At 35.9% G+C, this 22822-nt stretch overlaps 1 pseudogene; it reads left to right on the plus strand.

Moving 5' to 3' along the window:
* Positions 1 to 16881: 16881 nt before the first annotated feature.
* Positions 16882 to 17996, plus strand: LOC102773173 (annotated as a pseudogene).
* The last annotated feature ends 4826 nt before the right edge of the window (positions 17997 to 22822 follow it).

Here is a 22822-nt window from a genome sequence, read left to right on the forward strand (position 1 = left end):
ACATATCTGAGATTCTACTGCATTCTGAAGCAGTCATACATAATCTTTTTCATTTTTAAGCATCATGAAAATAGACTAAGGTCATGTAAAAATTAAATATAATAATTTATATTTAAAATTTAAAATTTACTACAACCTATTTATGTATGTCATAAGTAAGCCTGATATCTGTGAAGAGGAAGAGGAAATGGTAGGTAGAAGGGAAAGCAGGACAGCAGGACAGGTTAGAGAGCAACCTTATTAGGATCTGATATCCCTTGCAGTAAAATTTCTTTAAGCACAAACCCAAAGAGTTTGAACAGGATCTGACAAATTCTGTAGATGTTTAGAGATATGTGAAAGAAATGTTAAAATAATGATATAGGATCTGGAAAACAGAAGACATAAGGGTAGTTTTGGGGGGTCCATAGGATGGATATTTTAACAAACAGAAAATATATTTGGTCAAAGATTCTGCTTATATATTGGCTACACCAATTGGAGATGATTAAAAGTATATTGTTTTTCATGTTTTACATAATTCAATATAGAGTTGACCTGATGTAAGTGCCTCTTCTCTGACCATGATAAAAAGATTTCTTTTCTCATTACCTCCTGTTCTCAACAGAAATATGTTTTAGATGTTGTAATTGTGAATCCTATGTTTGAGAGTCAAAATATGTCTCAAGATTAGTGTGAGAAAAAAAATCAGAATCTTTATTCCAAATGTTCAAGAAGCAAAACATGAAAGGCAGTTCCTCTGGAATGGCGGCTCAGCTCTATTTTAAAATGACTAAAATCTGACCTCTTCAGTCTTGGACGTCACTGGGTTTTTACAGTTTTCTACCTGGATCCCCAAGCTCCCACAAAGGCACCTTTGTCCATACATGGCTGCCAAATTATTGTTGCTGAGGGAGGATACAAGTAGGAGACCTCCTACTTCACCATCTTGTTGATGTTCTCATTTTCATTGGTTTTTAATTATAACTGTACAGTCTTTTTCAAATGGCATAACCATGCTATAAACTTTACTGTGTGCCAACTCTGTGACCATTCTTTTATTTGGGGCTATTCTATTTCAACCTCAGGAGAAGAATTAAAGTTCACCTGTGAGACATAAACAAGCATTATATACATTTGGCAAACTTTCTCTGTAAATGGTCAGATAGTCAGTATTTTAGTATTTAGTCTTTGCCAGACACATATTTCTTGTTTCATTTTTTTTGGAGACTTTAAAAAATGTTTTTTAAAAAATGTTCTCATCCTGGCCAGTTTGGCTCAGTGGATAGAGCGTTGGCCTGCCCCGAGTTCAATTCTGGTCAAGGGCACGTACCTTGGTTGCAGGCTCCTCCCCCACCCAGGCCCCAGTGCAGGAGGCAAACAATTGATGTGTTTCTCTCACATCGATGTTTCTCTCTGCCTTTCCCTCTCTTTTCCATTCTTCCTAAAAAATCAATTGAAAAAAAATCTTCAGGTGAGGATTAACAAAAAAGTAAAAAATAAAAAAAAATAAAAAATGTTCTTCGCTAAAATGCCATGCAAAAGAAGACCTAAATTTGGCCCATCGACCATAGTATGTTAACCTTTACTGATCACAATGCTTCTATTTTGCATTTTGCTTGCATTCAGTACAGTTCTTCCAGAGTAACCCAGAGGTATTGTTCAAGATAACTATCTAATTACAAACAGAAATAAATATTTCTCTTCCTTCTAAATATAAACAAATCAACAGCAGCCATCCATAATAATCATCCTTAGAACAAAGCTACATTTGCCCCACCTGTACTTAGGCCAGTGGTTCTCAACCTTCCTAATGCCGTGCCTCGACCCTTTAATACAGTTCCTCATGTTGTGGTGACCCCCAATTTCATTGTTATAAATTGAACATAATTAAAGCATAGTGATTAATCACAAAAACAACATGTAATTATATATGTGTTTTCCGATGGTCTTAGGCGACCCCTGTGAAAGGGTCATTCGACCTCCAAAGGGGTCGCGATCCACAGGTTGAGAACCGCTGACCTAGTGCCAAGTCTTGATCCAGCATCTAGAAGGGTGCAGAAATCTGGAGAAGGGCTGTGCGTAATTAAGAGTCCAGAGATGAAACATAATTTTGAAAGGCATTAGGGAGTCAGAGAATACTTAGCTAAAGGAACTAAGTTCTCCTTGTCTCAGGACTCCTTGCTTTTAGTTAACACAATTTGTCCTAAGGCAGTGATGGCGAACCTATGACACGTGTGTCAGAGGTGACAAGCGAACTCATTTTTTTGGTTGATTTTTCTTTGTTAAATGGCATTTAAATATATAAAATAAATATCAAAAATATGCATCTTTGTTTTACTATGGTTGCAAATATCAAAAAATTTCTATATGTGACATGGCACCAGAGTTAAGTTAGGGTTTTTCAAAATGCTGACACACTCACTGTCCTAAGGCAAGGTAGAAATATACACATCAAAGGATAGGGTTTCCTACAGAATCCATTGTCAAATTGAAAGAATTTGCCTTCAGCTGTTCAGGTGTTTAGCCAGTAGGAGGCAATAACAAGTAGATTAAGATTCCCTCAGCTGTCTGGCAGTAAGCAATCATCCTTTTCAGGTTTGGGGAAATGCCTTTTAGCCATTCCCATATGATTCAGCCCTTGCTGACATGCTGGAATTGGCTTCTGGCAGCCAAGTTCTCAATATAGCAGCATTCCTTCCCACAAGTCAACATGTGAACTCGGATGACATTCCATAGCACTTCCAAACTTGTTTCCAAATTGGTTCTCATGATTTTGAAATCTTGGAAATTAAAATATGTTATCACCTCTGTTTCAACCCAGAAATGTAGAGATGGAAAGAGTATCAGTCTCATGAATACAACATGAAGAAAACTGAACATTTGGGAAATTAAGTATTTGTCTTGAATCCATCAGAGAAGGGAGGCTATAGGGGCAATCAAATAACTCAAAATATAGGGAGACACGGGCCATTAGTATGTGTATATCTGGGACAGAAGCCCCATAAGCCAATCAGAAGAGTTAGCCAGAAAAGTGTTAACAAAATGCTACGTCCTAGGTAGGCATAGACCGCGTGAAGCCCTACTGGCCATTGAAATAGAAAGATTCATTCTCTCGTGCAGCTTTTCCTCCCAGCAACCCCATTAGGTTCTGGCAGGAAATGTTAGAGAGAACCCTAAAAATAATTTCCAGGGAATGTCTTGGAAAGCCACTTCTAATATTCAGCTCAAACCTATCCCCTCCATTTTCCCTATAAAACAAAAACAATACTCTGGGGGAAGAAAAACAAAAACTGTAGTCTAAGGTGACTGGTAGAAATCACTTCAGTAAGCAGAGAACAGAAAGTAAAAATGCTTTATCCCAGGAGGAAGAGCAGGGAAATGTGTTCACTCAGCATTATGTTAGCATGTGAGGCAGGAACATTCTTCCAAAAGCCACACTCCCCAAATCCAGGTTTATAGCACCTGCTTAAATCTGATTAAGGCTTAAGTTTTTTTTTTTAAATATATTTTATTGATTTTTAACAGAGAGGAAGGGAGAGAGACAGAGAGTCAGAAACATCGATGAGAGAGAAACATCGATCAGCTGCCTCCTGCACATCTCCTACTGGGGATGTGCCCGCAACCCAGGTACATGCCCTTGACCGGAATCGAACCTGGGACCCTTCAGTCCACAGGCCGACGCTCTATCCACTGAGCCAAACCGGTTTCGGCAAGGCTTAAGTTTAATAAGAACATCACTGTTGCCTCCAATGCTAATAAACACACAGAAAAAATAATAGTGGAATGCAGCTGGAAGACATGAAAGAGACAGATTCTTTCTGGGCATTAGTAAAAGTGGAATAGACCCAAAGCCAAATGGAGAGAACCAAAAACAAGGTGGGAGCGGACACTGAGGAAAACCCACTGGCAAACTACCCACACTTTTTTTTTTTTAAACCTTCACTGGAGGATATTTTTCCCATTGAATTTTTTTTAGAGAGTGAAGGGGATGGGCGGGGAGAGAGAAACATCGATGTGAGAGATATACATCTATTGGTAGAGAGAGATACATCTTTATTACTAATGTTGTGGCCCCATCCCATAACAAAGAAACAGAATTTCCAGAGGATGAGGCCCAGAAATCAGGATTTTAAAAAGATTCCCAGGTGATTCTGATGTGCAGCCAAGGTTGAGAACCACTGCTCTAACCAATGAGCAAAATTGGCCAGGTTAACCCACACTCTTAACACAAACTAGCACAAGAGGAATTTGAAGCTTCTGCTGGACTGAGGGTAAGTATAGCAACAATTAATTTCAAACCCAGCCCAACTACTAACTAGATTAATGAAATCAAATACAAGAGCCCTCGCAGAAGGAAGACATGCTCATCTTAAATCATAATAATTATGTCCCTCAATATTTACTGTCCTCAACAACACATTACCCTTTCAATGACAACAAAAATCTTGAAACTCATATAAAAAGGTAAGAAAAGACACATTCTTATTAAACAAAGCATCATAGTATCAGAATCAGACATGTGACAAAGATGTTGAAACTATTGAACAAGAAATTAAAAGAGCTATGATAATTAAAAGGTTCTAATGGAAAGGCTCGACACCATGTCAGATCACATAGGTAATTACAAAAGAGAGATGAAAACCATAAGAAAGAATCAAGTAGAATTGTTAAAAAATATTTTCGCAATTGTCTTAAAAAAACATAATTACAAATAAAAGCAGTTTAGATACAGAAACCACAGCAAAGATCACCCAATGCATTTTTATAAGCACTTTGATAAAGGTAAATATAATTAAATTCAGAAAACTCTATATTGTAAATGATTATGTGTTAACCGCTTAACTATAGAATAAAAGTTAAAGGACAAGAGCATCAAAAATGTCTCTATTTTACTAGAATTTATTAATGAGCAAAATAGAAAAAAAAGACAAATTGTGACAGCAAAACAAAAGAGAGTAAAGGGGAGAGTTTTTTACGCAATAGAAGTTAAGGTGCTTAATACAGGTGACCAATCAAGTCAGTGTTTTTCAAGCACTTTGGGGGCAAGTCAACAAATGGCTTTCATGGCGCACAGCCTCCTACAGCTCCACAGCGGCCACTGAAGTGTATCTACTACCAACGCACGGGTGTGCATGCACCTCCTCCTACGTTCCTTGGCGCGTTGTGCCAGGTCCCATAACTCCCACATGGGCATCTCTGTTCACAAATAGATGTCACATTTTTGTTGGTTGAAAGGAGGGGGCAAAACTAATGTATTTCTTATGATGCCATAATACCACATTATGATAGACTTCTGTTTATGCAATATCCCTATCATACTTATAAGGTTTAATGATATTATCTCATTTTAATATCTGGAAGGGAAAATTTTTTCCCAGTTAATTTTTTACTTTAAAATATTCGTCAATAATTTCACTTTGTATTCCTTCAGATGTGCTTTATAATAACTGTTTCAGAATTATATAATTGGATTTTACTGTGATGTTCATTAAATGTTTGAATATATTTAAAGGGTACTAATATTTCCATTTTGAAACATATCTCACCAATCACTTGTCCTTTTTTAAACTTATTTTTTATTGTTGACAGTATTGCAGATGGCCCCAATTTTCCCTCCCCTGTGCTCCCCTCCCCCCAACATCCCCCGCATCCCCGCTCACCAGGCTTTCACCATCTTAGTGTCTGTGTTCATGAGCTATGTATATATACATATATTTTCTTTGGTTAATCTCTTCCCACCCACCCCCTCCCCTCTGACAGCTGTCAGGCTGTTCCATGCATCCATGCCTCTGGACCTATTTTGTTAGTCAGTTTATTTTGTTCTTTAGATTCCACATATCAGTGAGATCATATGGTATTTGTCTTTCTCTGATTGGCTTTATTTTTAAAAAATCTTTTCTTTAATTTAAATTCTTTATTGTTGAAAATATTGCATGTCATGTTTTTCCTCCATTGACCTCTCCCTAGTGGCTCCCATGCCCAGCACATGCCCTCACCCCCCTACTCTCTGTGCCCATTGGTTATGCTCATGTGAGTTCATTACTTGTGTATAAAAATGCCATAGATTTCTGGGTGTTGATTTTGTATCCTACTATGGTGCCAAATTTATTGATTAAATCTAGTAGTTTTTTATGCAGTCTTTAGGTTTGATGATAGCCATTCTGACAGGTGTGAGGTGGAACCTCATTGTTGTTTTGATTTGCATCTCTCAGATGATTAGTGACTTTGAGCATGTACAATATCATGTCATCTGCGAAAAATGAGTTTTACTTCTTCTTTTCCAATTTGGATATGTTTTATTTCTTCTTTCTGATCATTGTGGCTATCACTTCCAATACTATGTTGAACAGGAGTAGTGAAAGTGGAAATCCCTGCCTTGTTCCTTCCTGTTCTTAGGTGAAATGGTTTTAGTTTTTGTCCATTGAGTATGATGTTGGCTATAGGTTTTTCATAAAAGGTTTTTATTATGTTGAGGAATGATCCCTGTATTCCCACTTTGCTGAGAGTTTATTATGTTGAGGAATGATCCCTGTATTCCCACTTTGCTGAGAGTTATCAAGAAAGGGTGTTGGATTTTTGTCAAAGGAATTTTGTCAAAGGCTTTTTTTGCATCAATTGATATGATCATGTGTTTTTTTGTCTTTCAATTTGTTTATGTGATTATGTGATGTATCACATTTATTGATTTACGGATATTGTACCAGCCTTGAGTCCCCAGAATAAATCCCACTTGGTCATGGTGTATGACTTTTTGGATGTATTGCTGGATGCGATTTGCTAATATTTTGTTGAGGATTTTTAGCATCTATGTTCATCATGTATATTGTAGCATCTTTATCTGGTTTTGGGATTTCTGTAATGCTGGCTTCATAGAAAGAGCTAGAAAGTGTGCTTTCCTCTTGGACTTTTTGGAATAGTCTGAGCAGGGTAGGTTTTAATTATTTTTTGAATGTTTGGTAAAACTCCCCTGTGAAGCCATCCAGATCAGGGGTTTTGTTTGCTGGAAGCTTTTTGATTACTGCTTCAATTTCCTCGGTAGTTATTGGCCTATTCAGATTTTCTGATTCTTCCTGAGTGAATTTTGGAAGATTGCATTTCTCTATGAATATGTCCATTTTGTCTAAGTTGTCCAGTTTGTTGAAATAGAGTTGTTCATAGTATTTTTTTAAGAATCCTTTGCATTTCTGTTGGGTCGGTTGTTATTTCACCTCTTTCATTTCTGATTTTGTTTATTTGGGTCTTCTCTCTTTACTTCTTGGTGAACCTGTCTAGAGATTCATCCATTTTGTTTATCCTTTCAAAGAACCAGCTCTTGGTTCTAATGATCTTTTTTTTCTTTGTTCCCACTTTTTAAATCAGAAAACATTAAGCTGAAAGAACAGTCAATAAATAATACAGTTCAAGTGAACAGTTTTTATACCACATTTGTTTATATGTTTATATTTAACTATTTAAAAGGACATAAATGCTGCAGCTTCTAAGAGTCCTATGTAACTAGAAACTATTATCTCACTTAAAATAATACTCCCCTAATTTAACATCCAGTCCATACTCAGACTTTCCCATTTGTCTCCAAAATGTCTTGGAGCAAGAATGAGTACTATTAAATCAACTGCAAATACTCTATTCTCCTGAATAAAGGAATTTATTACATTTATATACTATGTTCAAGAACATTTTATTAATATGAAAATACAGTGATAATATGAGAAAGGTTTCAGTTACAATGTAAGCATGGTATTCTAAAGTATGCCGAAAGTGTTTTGATATAGTCCTGTTTAGGATTAACAGTCAACTTTCTGGTTAAACATCACGTGGGGGTTATACATTTGTCCTCTAGTGGTATGTAAGTATGACTGGTCTCTCTTTCTCTTAAGATAAATGTGATCCTTCTGGCTTCATTAATTTGCTTTCTAGCAGCCTCCCCAGGTTAACCTTGCCACATGGTCCATCTCCCGTTTGGTAGGTTTTACAAATCCCGGAAGTTCTAGTTCAGAAACAGCTCTAATGATCTGAGCATGGATAATACCATCCCTTTCTTCTGAGGTTATAGAATTGGCATCTGTTTTTTCAGCCACTGTCACAACTGTTGCAAAAGCCTCTGACCAGTCCACAAGGTTGATTAGCCTGCTGCACTCGAGGTGCAGTTTAATGCTATGCAGATGTCTGGGGTAACATTTGGAATGCAGCCTTCACTTTTCAGTGCTTCATTCTTGAGATAATAATAGGGGTTGTTGAGTGCAGTGTGGAGGGCCATGCGGGGGGCAGCAATGAAGTGATCTTGAAGGGTGTGGTCAGCGAAGTACACCACCTTGTGCAGAAGCTGTGTCTCTGGAGGAAGAAGGTATTCTCTCACTGTACTGTCAATGAAGTTCCCAACTTGTTCTCTCAGGAATTCCAACTTGGTCTGTTTCGTTCCTGTTCTTCTTAACTTCTTCATTTCCAATAATGACTTCTGAAGATGATAAGAGGTCTGTCTTTTGAAGCCCCTTTTTGACCCAGAAGCATCTTCTTCCTCTTTGATTTCATCAAGGCTCTGAAACTGGGCCATGAGTCTATTGATCTTTGGTGTTTTGTTTTGTGTTTGTATCTATATCATTTATTTTTGTTGTGATCTTTGTTATTTCCTACCTTCTGCTTACGCTAGGATTTTCTTGTTACTCTCTTTCTAATTCATTAAGTTGTAGGGTTAGATCATTTATAACCAGATTTTCTTGTGTTGTTTTTTTGTTGTTATTTCTTTGTTTTTTTGAGGTAGTCCTGTAGAGCTATGAACTTCCCTCTCAGGACTGCTTTCACTATGTCCCATAGATTTTGGATTGTTGTGTTTTCATTGTCATTTGTCTCTAGGATGCTTTTTATTCTTCTTTGATTTCTTTGGCAACATAATCATTGTTTAATAGCATGTTATTTAGCCTCCAAGTGTTTGTTTTTTTAGTGTTTTTATTTTAGTTGATTTCTGATTTTATGCCATTGTGATCTGAGAAGATGCTTGATATGGTTTCTATCTTCTTGAATTTGAAGAGACTTTGATTGTGTCCCAATATGTGGTCTACCTTTGAAAATATCCCATGTGCACTTGAGAAGAATGTATATTCTGTAGCTTTGGGGTGAAATGTTTTGAAGATGTCAATTAATTCCATCTGATCTAGTGAGTCATTTAGGATTGATGTTTCTTTGCTGATTTTTTGTTTAAAGGATTTACCCACTGTTGTTAATGGGGTGTTAAAGTCCCCTACTATAACTGTATTGCTGTCAATCTCTCCCTTGATATGTTCCAAAAGGTTTTTGTGTGTGTGTGTGTATTTGGGTTCTCCTGTATTGGTTGGACATATGTTTACCAGAGTTATATCCTCTTGTTGAATTTTTCCCTTTAGTATTATGAAGTGGCCTTCCTTATCTCTTGTTATAGCCTTCACTTTGAGGTCTAATTTGTCAGATATAAGTATTGCTACCCCAGCTTTTTTTTCGTTTCCATTTGCCTGAAAATGTTTTTTTTTTTTTCCATCCCTTCACCATCAGTCTGTGTGAGTCCTTTGTTCTGAGGTGGATCTCTTGTAGACAGCAGATATATCAGTCATGTTTTCTTATTCATTCATCCACCCTATGTCTTTTGATTGGAGTATTTGATCCATTTACCTTTAAGATTATTATTGATAGGTATTTGCTTGTTGCCATTTTTATTCTTTATGCCTGTGTTCCTTCTTCCCTTTCTATTTCTTCTTTTTACAAAATCCCTTTAGCATTTCTTGCATTGCTGGCTTCATCGTAATAAACTCCCTTAGCCTTTTTTTTTTGTCTGCAAAGCTCCTGATTTCACCTTCAATGTTGATTGATAACCTTTCTGGATAAAGTATTCTTGGATTCAGTATCTTGCTTTGCATCAGTTTGTATACTTCATTCCATTCTCTTCTGGTCTGATATGTTTCTGTTGAGAAATCAGTTGACAGTCTAATGGGAGATCCCTTGTAGGTAACTTCCTTTCTGTCTTGTAGCTCTTAAGATTCTTTCTTTGTTATTAACATTTGCCATTGTAATTACAACGTGTCTTGGTGTATGTTTTTGGGGTTCAATTTTTTGGGACTCTGTGCTTGTGTAACTTTTTTCCTCCCCAAGACAGAGAAGTTTTCTGTCACTATTTTTTCAATTAGGTTTTCTATTCCTTGCTCCTTTTCTTGACCTTCTGGCACCCCTATTGTGCGGGTGTTGCTTTATTTCAAGTTGTCCCAAAGCTCCCTTAAACTCTCCTCCTGCTTTTTAATTTTTTTTTCCCAATTGCTGTTCAGATTGAGTGTGTTTTTCTACCCTGTCTTCTAACTCGCTGATTCGGTCCTCTGGTTCTAGTCTACTAATCTTCTTGTGTTTATATTGTATCTATAAAATTCTTCATTTCCTCTTGGATTCTTACATATGCTGTTGATTTTCTTATCCAGCCAGTTTAGATACATTATGACCCTTACTCTGAATTCTTTCTCTGACATATTGCTTGCCTCCATTTTATTTAGGTCATTGTCTTTTCTTTCCTTTGAGGGTTGCTTCTTTGTCTCCCCATTTTTGCTATCTCCCCATTTTTGCTCTCTTTCTGGCCCTGGGCACCCTGCTTGGGGTTTGAGAGGTTGAAGACCCTATTAGGCCAATGGTCCAGAAATCATCAGCCTAGAGGCTGGGTCTGCCTTGAGTCTCACACCTTTATAATCTCTGCTCTGAGTTGTATCTTCTTTTCCCACAGATCTGGTTCCTCAGTTGTACACTTCAGATGCTTGGGTTGGTGGGAACATGTGCACAGTTCCTCTGGTGTGCAACTGCCTGTGAGGACCCAGAGCCCTCTGGCATGCAGTTAACTGTGTGGCCCTGTTACCTGTGGCAGGGTGGCACCCTAGGTCCCTCTGGCAGCACACTTGCAGCGAGGCCCTGTATGCCCCTGGCTGGGCATGCTGGATTGTTCTGAGTTTCCCCAGCAGTGCTCTCTGTGGCCCAGAGTTAGCCATATGCTGGGTTGTTCTGGGTAGCCTCAGGAAGACTGTCTCAGGGCCTGGGGTGGAATGGGTGTGGGTTGCTCTCGATTGCATAGTCAGGGCTCTCCTGTGGCTTGGAGTTGGGTATGGGCTGAGTTACTCCAGGGGTGAACGTCCTAGGCCCAGGGTGGAGTCGGGGCATGTTTCTCTGGGTCGCACAGTCAGCACTCTCCTATGGCCCAGACTAGGGTGCACAGTGGGTGGCTCCAGGTCGCCCTGGCAGAAGGTTCTGAGCCTCTGGATGAAGCAGACACCAGATGGCTCTGGGTCAAACTGGCAGCACGGTTCTGGAGCCCAGAGTGCTGGCAGATCCCCCTGGCTTGCACTCACTGCTGGATCCTGGGACACTGGGTCCTGGCAGACTGGTGAGAAAGCCTGGTGTGGGAGGTCACTCTGGCGAGTGCTCACTGCAGACATCTTGGGGTCTGCCAGGAGGTACTATACCACTAACTGCCAGGGCACAGTGGTGGTTCCACGCAGGTTATGGCTGACAAGCGGCATTGTCTAGGCGTCCTCTGCCCTCCCTTATTGAAAATTGTCTTCTCAGCTGTCTATTTTGTTAATTCTGGGTTGGTGTTCTCCAATTTAGTTGCTTTTCTGACCTGGCTCCAGGAGGAGGTGCACAACACTTCTGCCTATTTGGCTGCCATTTTCTTCCCCATTCTCTCTTTTTTTAAAAATCTCTATTGTTGAAAGTATTACAGATGTCCTCTTTTTTGTTGTTGGTTTTTTTTTCCCCATTGAACCCCTTCTTCCTGCACCTGGCCCTCCCAAGCCTTCACCACACTATTGTCTGTGTCCATGGGCTATGCATATATGAATATAAGTTCCCCAGTTAATCTCCCTGACCCCAAACCCCCAAACTCCACCTTCCCTTTGAAATTCACCAGTTTGTTCATGGTTCTATGTCTCTGCATCTATGTTGTTCAGCAGTTTATTTTATTCATTAGATTTTGTTCATTAGAGATCCTTCATTTTTTACAGCCACATAGTATTCCATTTAAGTTTTTTATACAAATTTTAATTTTTCATATATTTTGTAAACCTTTGTGTTGTTTTTATAAAATATTTAATGTATCCTGGCCAGTGTGGCTCAGTGGTTGAGCATTGATCTATGAACCAGGAGGTCACAGTTCAATTCCTGGTCAGGGCACATGTCCATGTTGCAGGATCAATCCCCAGTGTAGGTCATGGAGGAGGCAGCCAATCAATTATTCTCTCTCATCATCGATGTTTCTCTCTCTCCCTCTCCCTTCCTGTCTAAAATCAATAAAAATATATTTAAAAACAAACATACAAATCATTTAATCTAGTTTTGCTATAATTTTCTTTCTTTAAATGTATTATTTCTCTGTTGAGACTTCAATGTTATCTCACTGGTTACTGTGTTTCATTTTTGGGGGCCTATGTACTCTCAGGCATAGTAAAGCAAAAATAGTTAACTTTTTAAAAAATTTATCAATTGTCTGAGTATTAAATGCTTATTTAGTGTAAGTATGTGTACAGATATTTATTTTTATCCAATTTGAATTTTTTGTAGTGCATTCAGAACTAGGATGAATGAGCCATACCCTAAATTTATTGAACATTCATTTTATAAGTAATATACACAACATTGTGCTACAAACTGGGAATATGAGCTACCCAAATGTCACAAATTGGTAAAAGAAAATGTATGTTCACATAATTTAATTGTAGGTAATTTTTCATGTGAATTAATTATGTCAGTGCTATAAATAAAGAACTTGGGTGAAATGAAGAAGAAAATGGTTAGTTTTGAGTAGCATGACTTGAGAAAGTTTTATAAAGCAAGAAGCAGTTAAATTAAGAATTTAGATAACATTTTAGATAATGTCAGTTCTCTCATTTAAAGTTGGGAATATTGAGTATATTACTGTTCTATAAGCTGTGAGAGCCAGCTTATAGAACAGTAAAATTGCTTGTGTAACAGTGAAATAGAATGCAGATACTTTGGATTCAAAGGCAATTTCCATAACTATACTATGTTGTGTCATATAAAAGAAAACATAGATAATAAAACCATTTTTCTTCTCACTGGTACACAAATTTTACAGTAGTTTTATTCATAGTAGCTTAAAACCAGAAACTGCAAATTTTCATCAACAGGTTAATGGATAAAGTGTGGCATGATCATATAATAAGAAACTTCTTGGCAATCCAAACTGTTGAAACGTACAATAACATAGATGAATCTCAAAAACCTCATTTTGAGTAAAAAGAGTAAGACAGAAAAGTCAACATACAATAGAATTCCATTTAATATGAACTTCTAAAAGAGGGAAAACTAATATAAAGTGATAAAAGTTATATCAGTGTTTACTTGAGGGAGGTTGATTGCAAGGGGCATAAAAATTGAGGGGGATGACAGAATGTTTTACATCTTGTTTGTAGTGGTGTTACAGAAGCATATTCTTTTCTCAAAACTAAGAGAATTATACACTAAAGGGGCACAATTTTTGTATGTATAACATATTTCAAAAAAGTTTTTTTTCAGACACGGGTTATAGGTTTGCCAACTAAGTCCTCAAATTGAAGTTACATAAACCTTAATTAACATTAAGCACGCATGTAAATATTTCCATTATATTAAAGCAATTGATTGTGCTACAAAGGGTTCAGTCAGGAGAATGTCCTATAAAATCTTTCAGTTTAGCATGAATGAGTTTAGTATTTGAGCTTTCTGAGATAAATACATCAAGAGTACCTCCATAAGGAAATACAATTCCCATCACTGCTGACGTTTAATATAGTACTTAAGAATAAAATCTGGCACCCAAGATAAAATCTGAATGACCCCTTAAAACGACACACCTCTACAACCTGGATTTGGGAGATGGCCAGGCTAGCTCTTGGCCTGTACAATCTGAGCGGGCACCATTCACAGGCCCTAGGAGAATGGTACAAGATACATGAATGAAAGAAAACCTGTGCTGTTGTACAAGGCTGTAGACTTTCCACTTTTTTGTTAAATGTTCTTGAAAATATTTAAACCAAATACACCAATATTTAATTAGAAGAATGCAGTTCCTTTATTCATGATATCTGCTCTTTTTTACCTAGCAATACCTTTCCTCCCTTAGTTTTGGTACTGATTTTATTTGAGAAATCATTTGCCCTTGTATACCTAATATTCTTTTGTGAATATCAATTAAGAGACTCATGACCAGACAACTTCCCTGACCAGCAGATATAACAAAACAAAAAAAAAAATACAAAGAAAGTAGCCAAACAGAAGCTTGCTTTAATCTTGGTCTGGCTGTGGGAGACCTGGCTTCCAGTCCTAGCTCCACTACTTGACAGCTGTTTGACTTGGTCCATGGGCAGGTCATGGCTAAGCACTAGTTTATTAATCATTAAAATGTTTTATAAATATGTCTTGAATGCCTGTGTGTGTGTGTCAAGCAAAGACAATCAGAATACAGTTTGACATCATTTTAAAAGATATTTATGTACCCAAAGGATTTTTAAAGGAATCACATGAAATGAAGTTCACGAGAGCATGTTATCAGATATAAAATATTATACCAGATGGCTTCAAATGTAAACTATACCAATATTTAAAGAAGAGTTAATACCTATTCTTTTCAAATTTTTAATAAAACTGGGGAGGAAGGAATGCTTCCAAACCCATTTTACTAGGGCAATATTACCCTGATACTAAAACCAGACAAAGACACTGCCCACTCTAAATTACAAGCCAATATCCCCAATAAATATAGGTCCAAAATTTCTCAATAAAATATTAGCAAATAAAATTTAACAACGCATTAAAATAATTGTATGCCATTATCAAGTGAGATTTATTCCAAGGATACAAGGAAGTTCAACATCTGCAAATCATTCATTATGATGATACACCACATTAACAAAAGAAATGATACAAATCATATGATCATCTCAATAGACTAAAAAACTCAACATCCATTTATAATAAATAAATCTCAAAAAAGTAAGTAAAGAAAAAGTATACCTCAATATAATAAAGACCATATATGACAAACCCACAGCTAATATCATACTTAACAGTGAAAAACTATGCATTTTACTTCTAAGATTAGGAACAAGGTAAGGATGTCCACTCTTGCTACTTTTTAAAAACAGTATTGGAAGTTTTAGACACAGCAATTAAGCAATAAAAAATTAAAAAGCATCCAAATTGGAAAGGAAGAAATAAAACAGTCATTATTTGCAGATTACATGATACTATATATAGAAAACCTTAAAAACTTAACAAAAACTTTATTAGAACTAATGAATGAATTCAGTAAAGTTGCAGGATACACAATTAATACGCAGATATTGGTTGCTTTTCTATAATAATAATAATGAACTATCAGAAAGAGAAATTAAGAGAACAATCTTATTTACTAACCTCATCAAAATGAATAAAATATCTAGGACTAAGTTTAACCAAGGAGAGAAAAGACTAATAATCTGAAGACTATAACACACTGAAAAAAATTAATAAAAAGGTGTACAATGCCTTATGATTAAAATAATTCATATTGTTAAAATACTACCCAAAGCAATCTACAGATTCAATGCAACGACCATCAAAATAACAATGGTATATTTAACAGAACTAGAACAAAGTATTCTAAAATGTGTATGGAACCACAAAAGACTCTAAAGCAGAGGTTCTCAACCTGTGGGTCGTGACCCCTTTGGCAGTCGAACGACCCTTTCACGGGAGTCGCCTAAGACCATCTTGCATATCAGATCTTTACATTATGATTCATAACAGTAGCAACATTACAGTTATGAAGTAGCAACGAAAATAATTTTATGGTTGGGTCACAACATGAGGAACTGTATTTAAAGGGCCAGAAGGTTGAGAACCACTGCAAGAGACGAAGCAATCTTGAGAAAGAAGTACAAACCTGGAAGTATCACACTCCCTGATTTTAAGCTATACTTCAAACTATAGTAATCAAAACAGTAAGGTACTGACACTAAAACAGACACATAGATCTATGAAATAAAATAGAGAGCCCAGAAATAAACCCATGAATACATTATCACTTAATAATGCAAAAGAGGCAAGAATATACAAAGGGGAAAACAGTCTTTTCAATGAAATGGTGCTGGGAAAACTGGACAGCTACACGCAAAAGAATGAAATCGGGTCACTACCTTGCACAATGACAAAAAAAATCAAAATGGATTAAAGACTTTGAAGTTAAACTTGAAACTACAAATTCATAGAAGAAAACATAGGCAGTACATTTTTTCACATTAGGCTTAGAAATATTTTTCTTTTTGGATCAGTCTCCTCAGGCAAGGGCAACAAAAGCAATAATAAACAAATAGAACTGCATTAAACTAAGAAGCTTGTGCACAGTGAAGGAAGCCAGCAACAAAACAAAAAGGCAACCTACTTAATGGGAGAAGATATTTTCAAATAATAGATTTGATAAGGGGTTAATATCCAAAATATATAAAGAACTTACAAAACTTATTATAACAATAATCCAATTAAAAATAAGCAAAGGACTTTAATAGACATATTCCCAAAAGAAAACACACAGATGGCCAACAGGTGAACAAAAAGATGTTTAACATTAGTAATTATTAGGGAAATGCAAATGAAAACCAATATGAAATACCACCTACCAATAGTCAGAATGTCTATTATCAAACAGCAAAATAACAAATGTTAGCAAGGATGTGATGAAAATAGAACCCTCATTCATTGTACGTGGGAAAGTAAAATGGTGCAGCCACTATCATAAAGAGTATGGTGGGTCCTCAAAATATTAAATATAGTCCTTTGTATGATTCCGGCCTTTGTGTCTGTTCTGTGGAACAGAAGTAGTTTATCTTTGTCTGCCTTCTCTCCCACCTACATGTCTGCCACCATCCCATGGAAGATTAGATGGACATGGACATGAGCTTCCTGAGGCCCCAGAACTATCTTTTTGGTTGTGAACTAAAGGCCAACAAAGATTATCACTTTAAGGTGGATAATGAGGAAAATGAGCACTAATTATCTTTAAGAACATTCACTTTAGTTCTAGGTAGTTTGGCTCAGGGGAATGAGCTTTAGCCTGCGGACTGAAGGGTCCTGGGTCTGAATCCGGTCAAGGGCACATGCCCAGGTTGCAGGTTCAATCCCCAGTATGGGGTGTGCAGGAGGCAGCCGATCAATGATTCTCTCTCAACAGTGATGTTTTTATCTCTCTCTCCTCCCTTCCTCTCTGAAATCAATAAAAATATTTTTTTTGAAAAAGAACTGTCAGTTTAGGGGCTGGTGCAAAGGATGAATTGCACATTGTTGAAGTAGAAACAATGAATTATGAAGGCGGTCCAATTAAAGTAACATCGTCAACTTTGAAAATGTTTGTACAGCCAATGGTTTCCCTTGGTGACTTAGCAATAACACCACCTGTGGTCTTACGGTTGAAATGTGGGTCAGTGTGGTTAGTGGACAGCGCTTAGTAGCTGGGGGAAGAAGATGCAGAGTCAGAAGATGAAGAGGAGGGTGATGTGAAACTCCTAAGTGTATTTGGAAAGTGTTTTAACCCTGGAAGTGGTAGTAAGTTTACACAGAAAAAAAAGTAAAACTTGCTGCTGCTGAAGATGATGAGGACAACAATGATGATGATTTTGAGGATGAGGAAGCTGAAGAAAAAGCTCCAGTAAAGAAATCTGAGATACACCAGCCAAATATGCCAAATCAAACTAGAATGAAAAAGACTCAAAACCATTAACACCAAGATCAAAAGGTCAAGAATCCTAAACAAACAAACAAAACAAAACAAAACAAAACAAAACAGGAGAAAACTCATAACACACTGTAAGGACCTAGTTCTGCAGAAGATATTAAAGAAAAAAATGCAAGCAAGTATAGAAAAAGATGGTTTTCTTCCCAAAGAAGAAGCCAAGCTCATCAATTATGTGAATAATTGTTTCCGGATAACTGAGCAGGAGGCTATTCAAGATCTCTGGCAGTGGAGGAAATCTCTTTAAAAGTTTGAACAGTTTATTAACCACTTAACTACCACACGTCCAAAACGAAAACCATCCCCACATGCCACGATATTTTGAATTTTATTTAAAGAAATCAATTTTCAATGAATATTATAAAAATAAATATATTACTCACCATTCAGGTGTTCTTGAATATGTTCAGCTGACAATTCTCCCAAAAAAAATGATTTTTTTTATTTATTGTTTATTTTTTTATTTTTGATTAAGGTATTACATATGTGTCCTTATCCCTCCCCCATTACCCCCCCACTCATGCCCTCACCCCCCTGGTATCTGTGTCCAAGGCTGCCACTTAAGGAAAACTTTTTTTTTTTTTATAGACGTGCGTGGCATAGGGGAAGGTTCGCTGCTTGTGTCTACAGACACTTATGGGTTAAAATTTTCCATCTTATTTCATTTCTGTAATAGTTGATATCTGACTGTCCCTCTTATAATGCAGAGTGAGAACTTCCCTACTGTGTCTGATAAACACTCAGGTTCCAGGGTCAAGAATGTGTTGCCCAAAATGCCTGTTTAGTTTTTAAAGATGGAACTCCACCCTTTGCTTGGCTTTAAGTATGTATGGAATGTTATAAGACATAGTAGTAGTGGTGGTCAGACAAATGGCAATGGTGGGGAGACAAAAATATTCATGTGAAAATAAATTCAGCATTCTAATAAAGTTGCACTATTTCTTTTTTTTATCAAAAAGTTAAAAATAGACCTACCATACAATCCAGCAATTTCACTTCTAAACACTAATTTAAAAACATATATGTATCCCTATGTTTATTGCAAAATTATTTATAATAGCCAAGATATGGAAGCAACCTAAGTATCTATCAATAGATAAATATATAAAGAAAATGTGTATATATGTGTGTGTGTGTGTGCATGTGTATATATATTATTAAAATGTTCAATCAACAGACAATGTTTGATAAGTAGATGGATTTGAGGACCCTTATAAGTAATCTGTGGCTCCCCAGGAATTTTCAGCTGCCAGATGGGAACTACTAAACCATTTCTTTCTACTAAAGACTCCATGCTACAAAAAAGATATTACTAAGAAGAATGAAATCTTGCCATTTGTGACAACGTGGATTGACCTAGATGGTAGTATGATAAGTGAAATAAGTCAGAGAAAAACAGATACTGTATAATTTCACTTATATGTGGAATTTAAAAAAAAATAAATGAAAACAAAACAAAACAGACTCATAGATACAGGAAACAAACTGGTAGAAACCTGCTTTATAATAAAGAATTTGGTCTTTGGACTGATTCCTAGAAGGGAGCACTAAACTTTAGAATTTTCTGAGTGACAGGAAGTCTTTGTTATTTATATTGAATCCTACAGTGCCTTAGCAAATTATCAAATCAACAAACAAAATAAAAACAGACTCATAGATACAGAGAACAGACTGACAGCTGTCAGAGGGGAGGGGTTTGGGGGCTGGGTGAAAAAGTGAAGAATTAAGCAGTACAAATGAGTAGTTACAAAATAGCCACAGAGATGTAGATTACAGCATAGGACTATAGTCAATAATATTGAGATAAATATTTGGGAGCCAGATGGGTTTTTGAAGCAGCAGGAGGGCGACTCTGTAAAGTACGTGACTTTTTAAAATCTAGCTACTTTGCTGTACATATGAAACTAACACTGTAATTGAAACACACACAAAAAAATAGTACAAATAAATAAATTATCCACCCTCTTATAAAACAAAACAAAACCTACAGGGTAGTGGGAATCCTCACATTTGTAGCCAGTTTGGCAGAAGTTCAGGAAACCTGGAAACCCTGGAGCTTGTGCTGGTGTCTGAAGTGAGAGGAGTCCGTGGAGGGATCTGTCTTCAACCTGTGAAATTTGACCTAATTCTAGATAGTGTCAGAATTACATCTAAAAACCTGTAATCAATGACCTCACATAAATAGTGCTCTAGAGGAAGATGTCAACCAAACAGTAACTAAAGCACTAGCCAATAAGGACAGAGAAAATTAGAGAGCGTAGAGTTGAAATAATTACTCCTGTATTTGAATATAAATAAGCATAAGAACTAGTCCCTTGGCGAGCTTATCCACAGTTTAATGATTCTTTCCTGATAACACACCTGTTGTTTAACAGAATCTTGCCTATATAATAATTTATTGAGTGACCAATGGTAATGAAACCAGTTTCTGAGACCTGATAACAAAATAGTTATCTCTCAACAAAGTAAAATCAATGGCATAAGCAATGATCGACTCCAAAATAAAGGAATTGAATGACAATAAAATGACTAATAAATTTTGTGCTAGGGAAAATCTCCATTGTATTTTTCAGTTTTATTTAGACAACAAGATTTGGAGATGTATGGTAAATTTGCTTTCATCTAGAGCAGTAGTTCTCAACCTTCCTAAGGCTGCGACCCTTTAATTGAGTTCCTCGTGTTGTGGTGACCCCAACCATAAAATTATTTTCGTTGCTACTTCATAACTGTAATTTTGCTACTGTTATGAATCATAATGTAAATATCTGATATGCAGGATGTATTTAGGATCTAGAGCTTACTATTTAATTAATTCATCTGTTGAACCAGTGACATATTTTGAAAGCCTCAAGGTTTCAAAACTAAGAACCAGATATTCTGAATATAGAATATAAAAGCACAGAGTAGTATACTGTAAGTACTAGAGAAAAAGGGATTTTATCTCAGGATAATGAATAATTACTATTATTAGTATGCTAATAATATACAAACAAAGTGAGCCATATACATAGTGATTTATCAGCCTTTTCTAAAATGCGTCATTTGTAACAATAATTTTTTATTTTTTATTTCTATGTACAATAGCTTTTCTCTGAAGCCCTACAAGAAAAGAATATAAAATAGTATAACAAACAGATCTATCATGCATACTCAATCTCTTCCAAAGCATCTCGTCAAAAGATTTTTTGTTATTCTGAGGAGTTGTTCCAGTACTGGAAAACTATTTATATGTATGTATGTGTAATCAACAATTTTTACATGTGTAATGGATGATTCTTTTTTAAAAAATCAGTTTTGGCCTCATTATGACTTAAAGTAATTTCTTTTGAATTAAGTTGAGGGATGCATAAGACAGAAATATTTTAACACACAACATGACACTAATACAGAATTCAAAGTAAGTATATTTTATATTTTCACCTAATACTCAGAGATATATTGCTTTATTTGGATTGCACTTTACTATATGACAATGGAGAGTAAAATGACGAGTCTATGTAATGTCTGACAGTTTTCAGTGGGTTCAAAATTGTAATACAATTGATCCCTCCGTTGGACCTTTTATGAATAATATTATCTTCTGTAAATTAGAGATTTGGGCAGCATATTAAATATTCAAAAGTAAGTTGAAAAGCTTTAATTTAAAACAATGCAATTAAACAGTATTACCTTAGGAAAGTAAAACTGAGAAGGCAGAAACTTTTGAGATTATTCATATGAAAGAGTACTTGTAATTTTAACATCTAACCAACAGGTGACACCAGAGGGTAAGAATTGCAAACTGTTTTAAAGCATGGAAGCTGGGCAGTTGTTTTATTTCATACTAGTTATTAAATGATACATAATACCTGCTGATAGTTGAGCATAAGAGTGGAAAAAAAGAAACTCTGTAAGAAGTATTATATACATATTTTATCTTGAAACTAGGATTATTTTTGCAGCACAAACTGAACTAATAGAAAGAAGCAGAACAAGGATTCAGAATAAGCTGAAAAATCTGGTTATAAAAAAAAGTTCTTTCCCTTCAAGGTTTCTTTATTTTTAACTTATATTTATCTATTGTCACACAAATTACAGCATAAAAACAAAACTGAATAGTGGGTAACATTCGCAAGACAAAGTAGAATTCTAGTTGTATTTATATTATGAAGAATAAGTATTTGTTAGCTTAAGATAATTCTAGGTGTTATAAATGGAAAGTAGTAACTAGCCTAAGCCTTGACTGTAATGTGTGAAACATTAACAACCAAAATAATCTCTTGCACATTGTTAATTATTTATGGATCTGAATTGTTTGTATGTAGAAAAAGCACATGTTTCAGTTTGATAAATATATACATATATATTTATAAATACTTATATTTGTAAATATGTAAGCATCTGTAAATTCATGTAAATACAAATGCAAAAGACAGAAAGAAGTAATGAAAAGAAAACATTTATTGACAAAAAAATTTGTGCCAAAAACTATTAGGTACTTCTGTATATTTTATTTAATTCTCCAAGCAACCCCATTTGGAAGATGATGTTATTATTCTCATTTTCCAGATGAGTAAAATGAAGCTCAAAAATTTAACTATTGTGCTTAAATTATATACTGAGTCAGTGGTGGAATTGGGACTCAAACCGACCTAGATATGTTGGAAACAAAAGCTTATGTTCTTTTGCTTTACCAACATGAATCCCAGAACTCATAACTTTGCACCTAAATGTGTAGGTCTTATTGGTTGGTTGAATGTGTGAGGAGCCATGATTAGTTCATTAAAATTATGTCCATATGCAACCTAACTCATTTTCTTAACTAGAGAACTAAAAGTAGAATGACTTGAGAGTGAAATATTAATCTAGTGCTGAGTAAAGTAGCCAGCCTGAAGTTGCTGAGAGTCAGATTATCTGTGTTTTAGTTCTAGTTCTGGCACTAACTAGTTGGATGTCCTTGTTAATGTAATTTTGCCTCACTAAATGTATTCTTACATCTAACATAAAGGATTTGAAATAGATTATAGCATTTTTTAATGTTAACACTAGAAAATCATTTTTTAATTAAAAGTACATGAAATTCAAATATACAAAATAGATGAA

The sequence above is a fragment of the Myotis davidii genome, unplaced genomic scaffold, assembly GCF_000327345.1.
Source record: "Myotis davidii unplaced genomic scaffold, ASM32734v1 scaffold1351, whole genome shotgun sequence".
Classification (NCBI taxonomy): Eukaryota; Metazoa; Chordata; class Mammalia; order Chiroptera; family Vespertilionidae; genus Myotis; species Myotis davidii.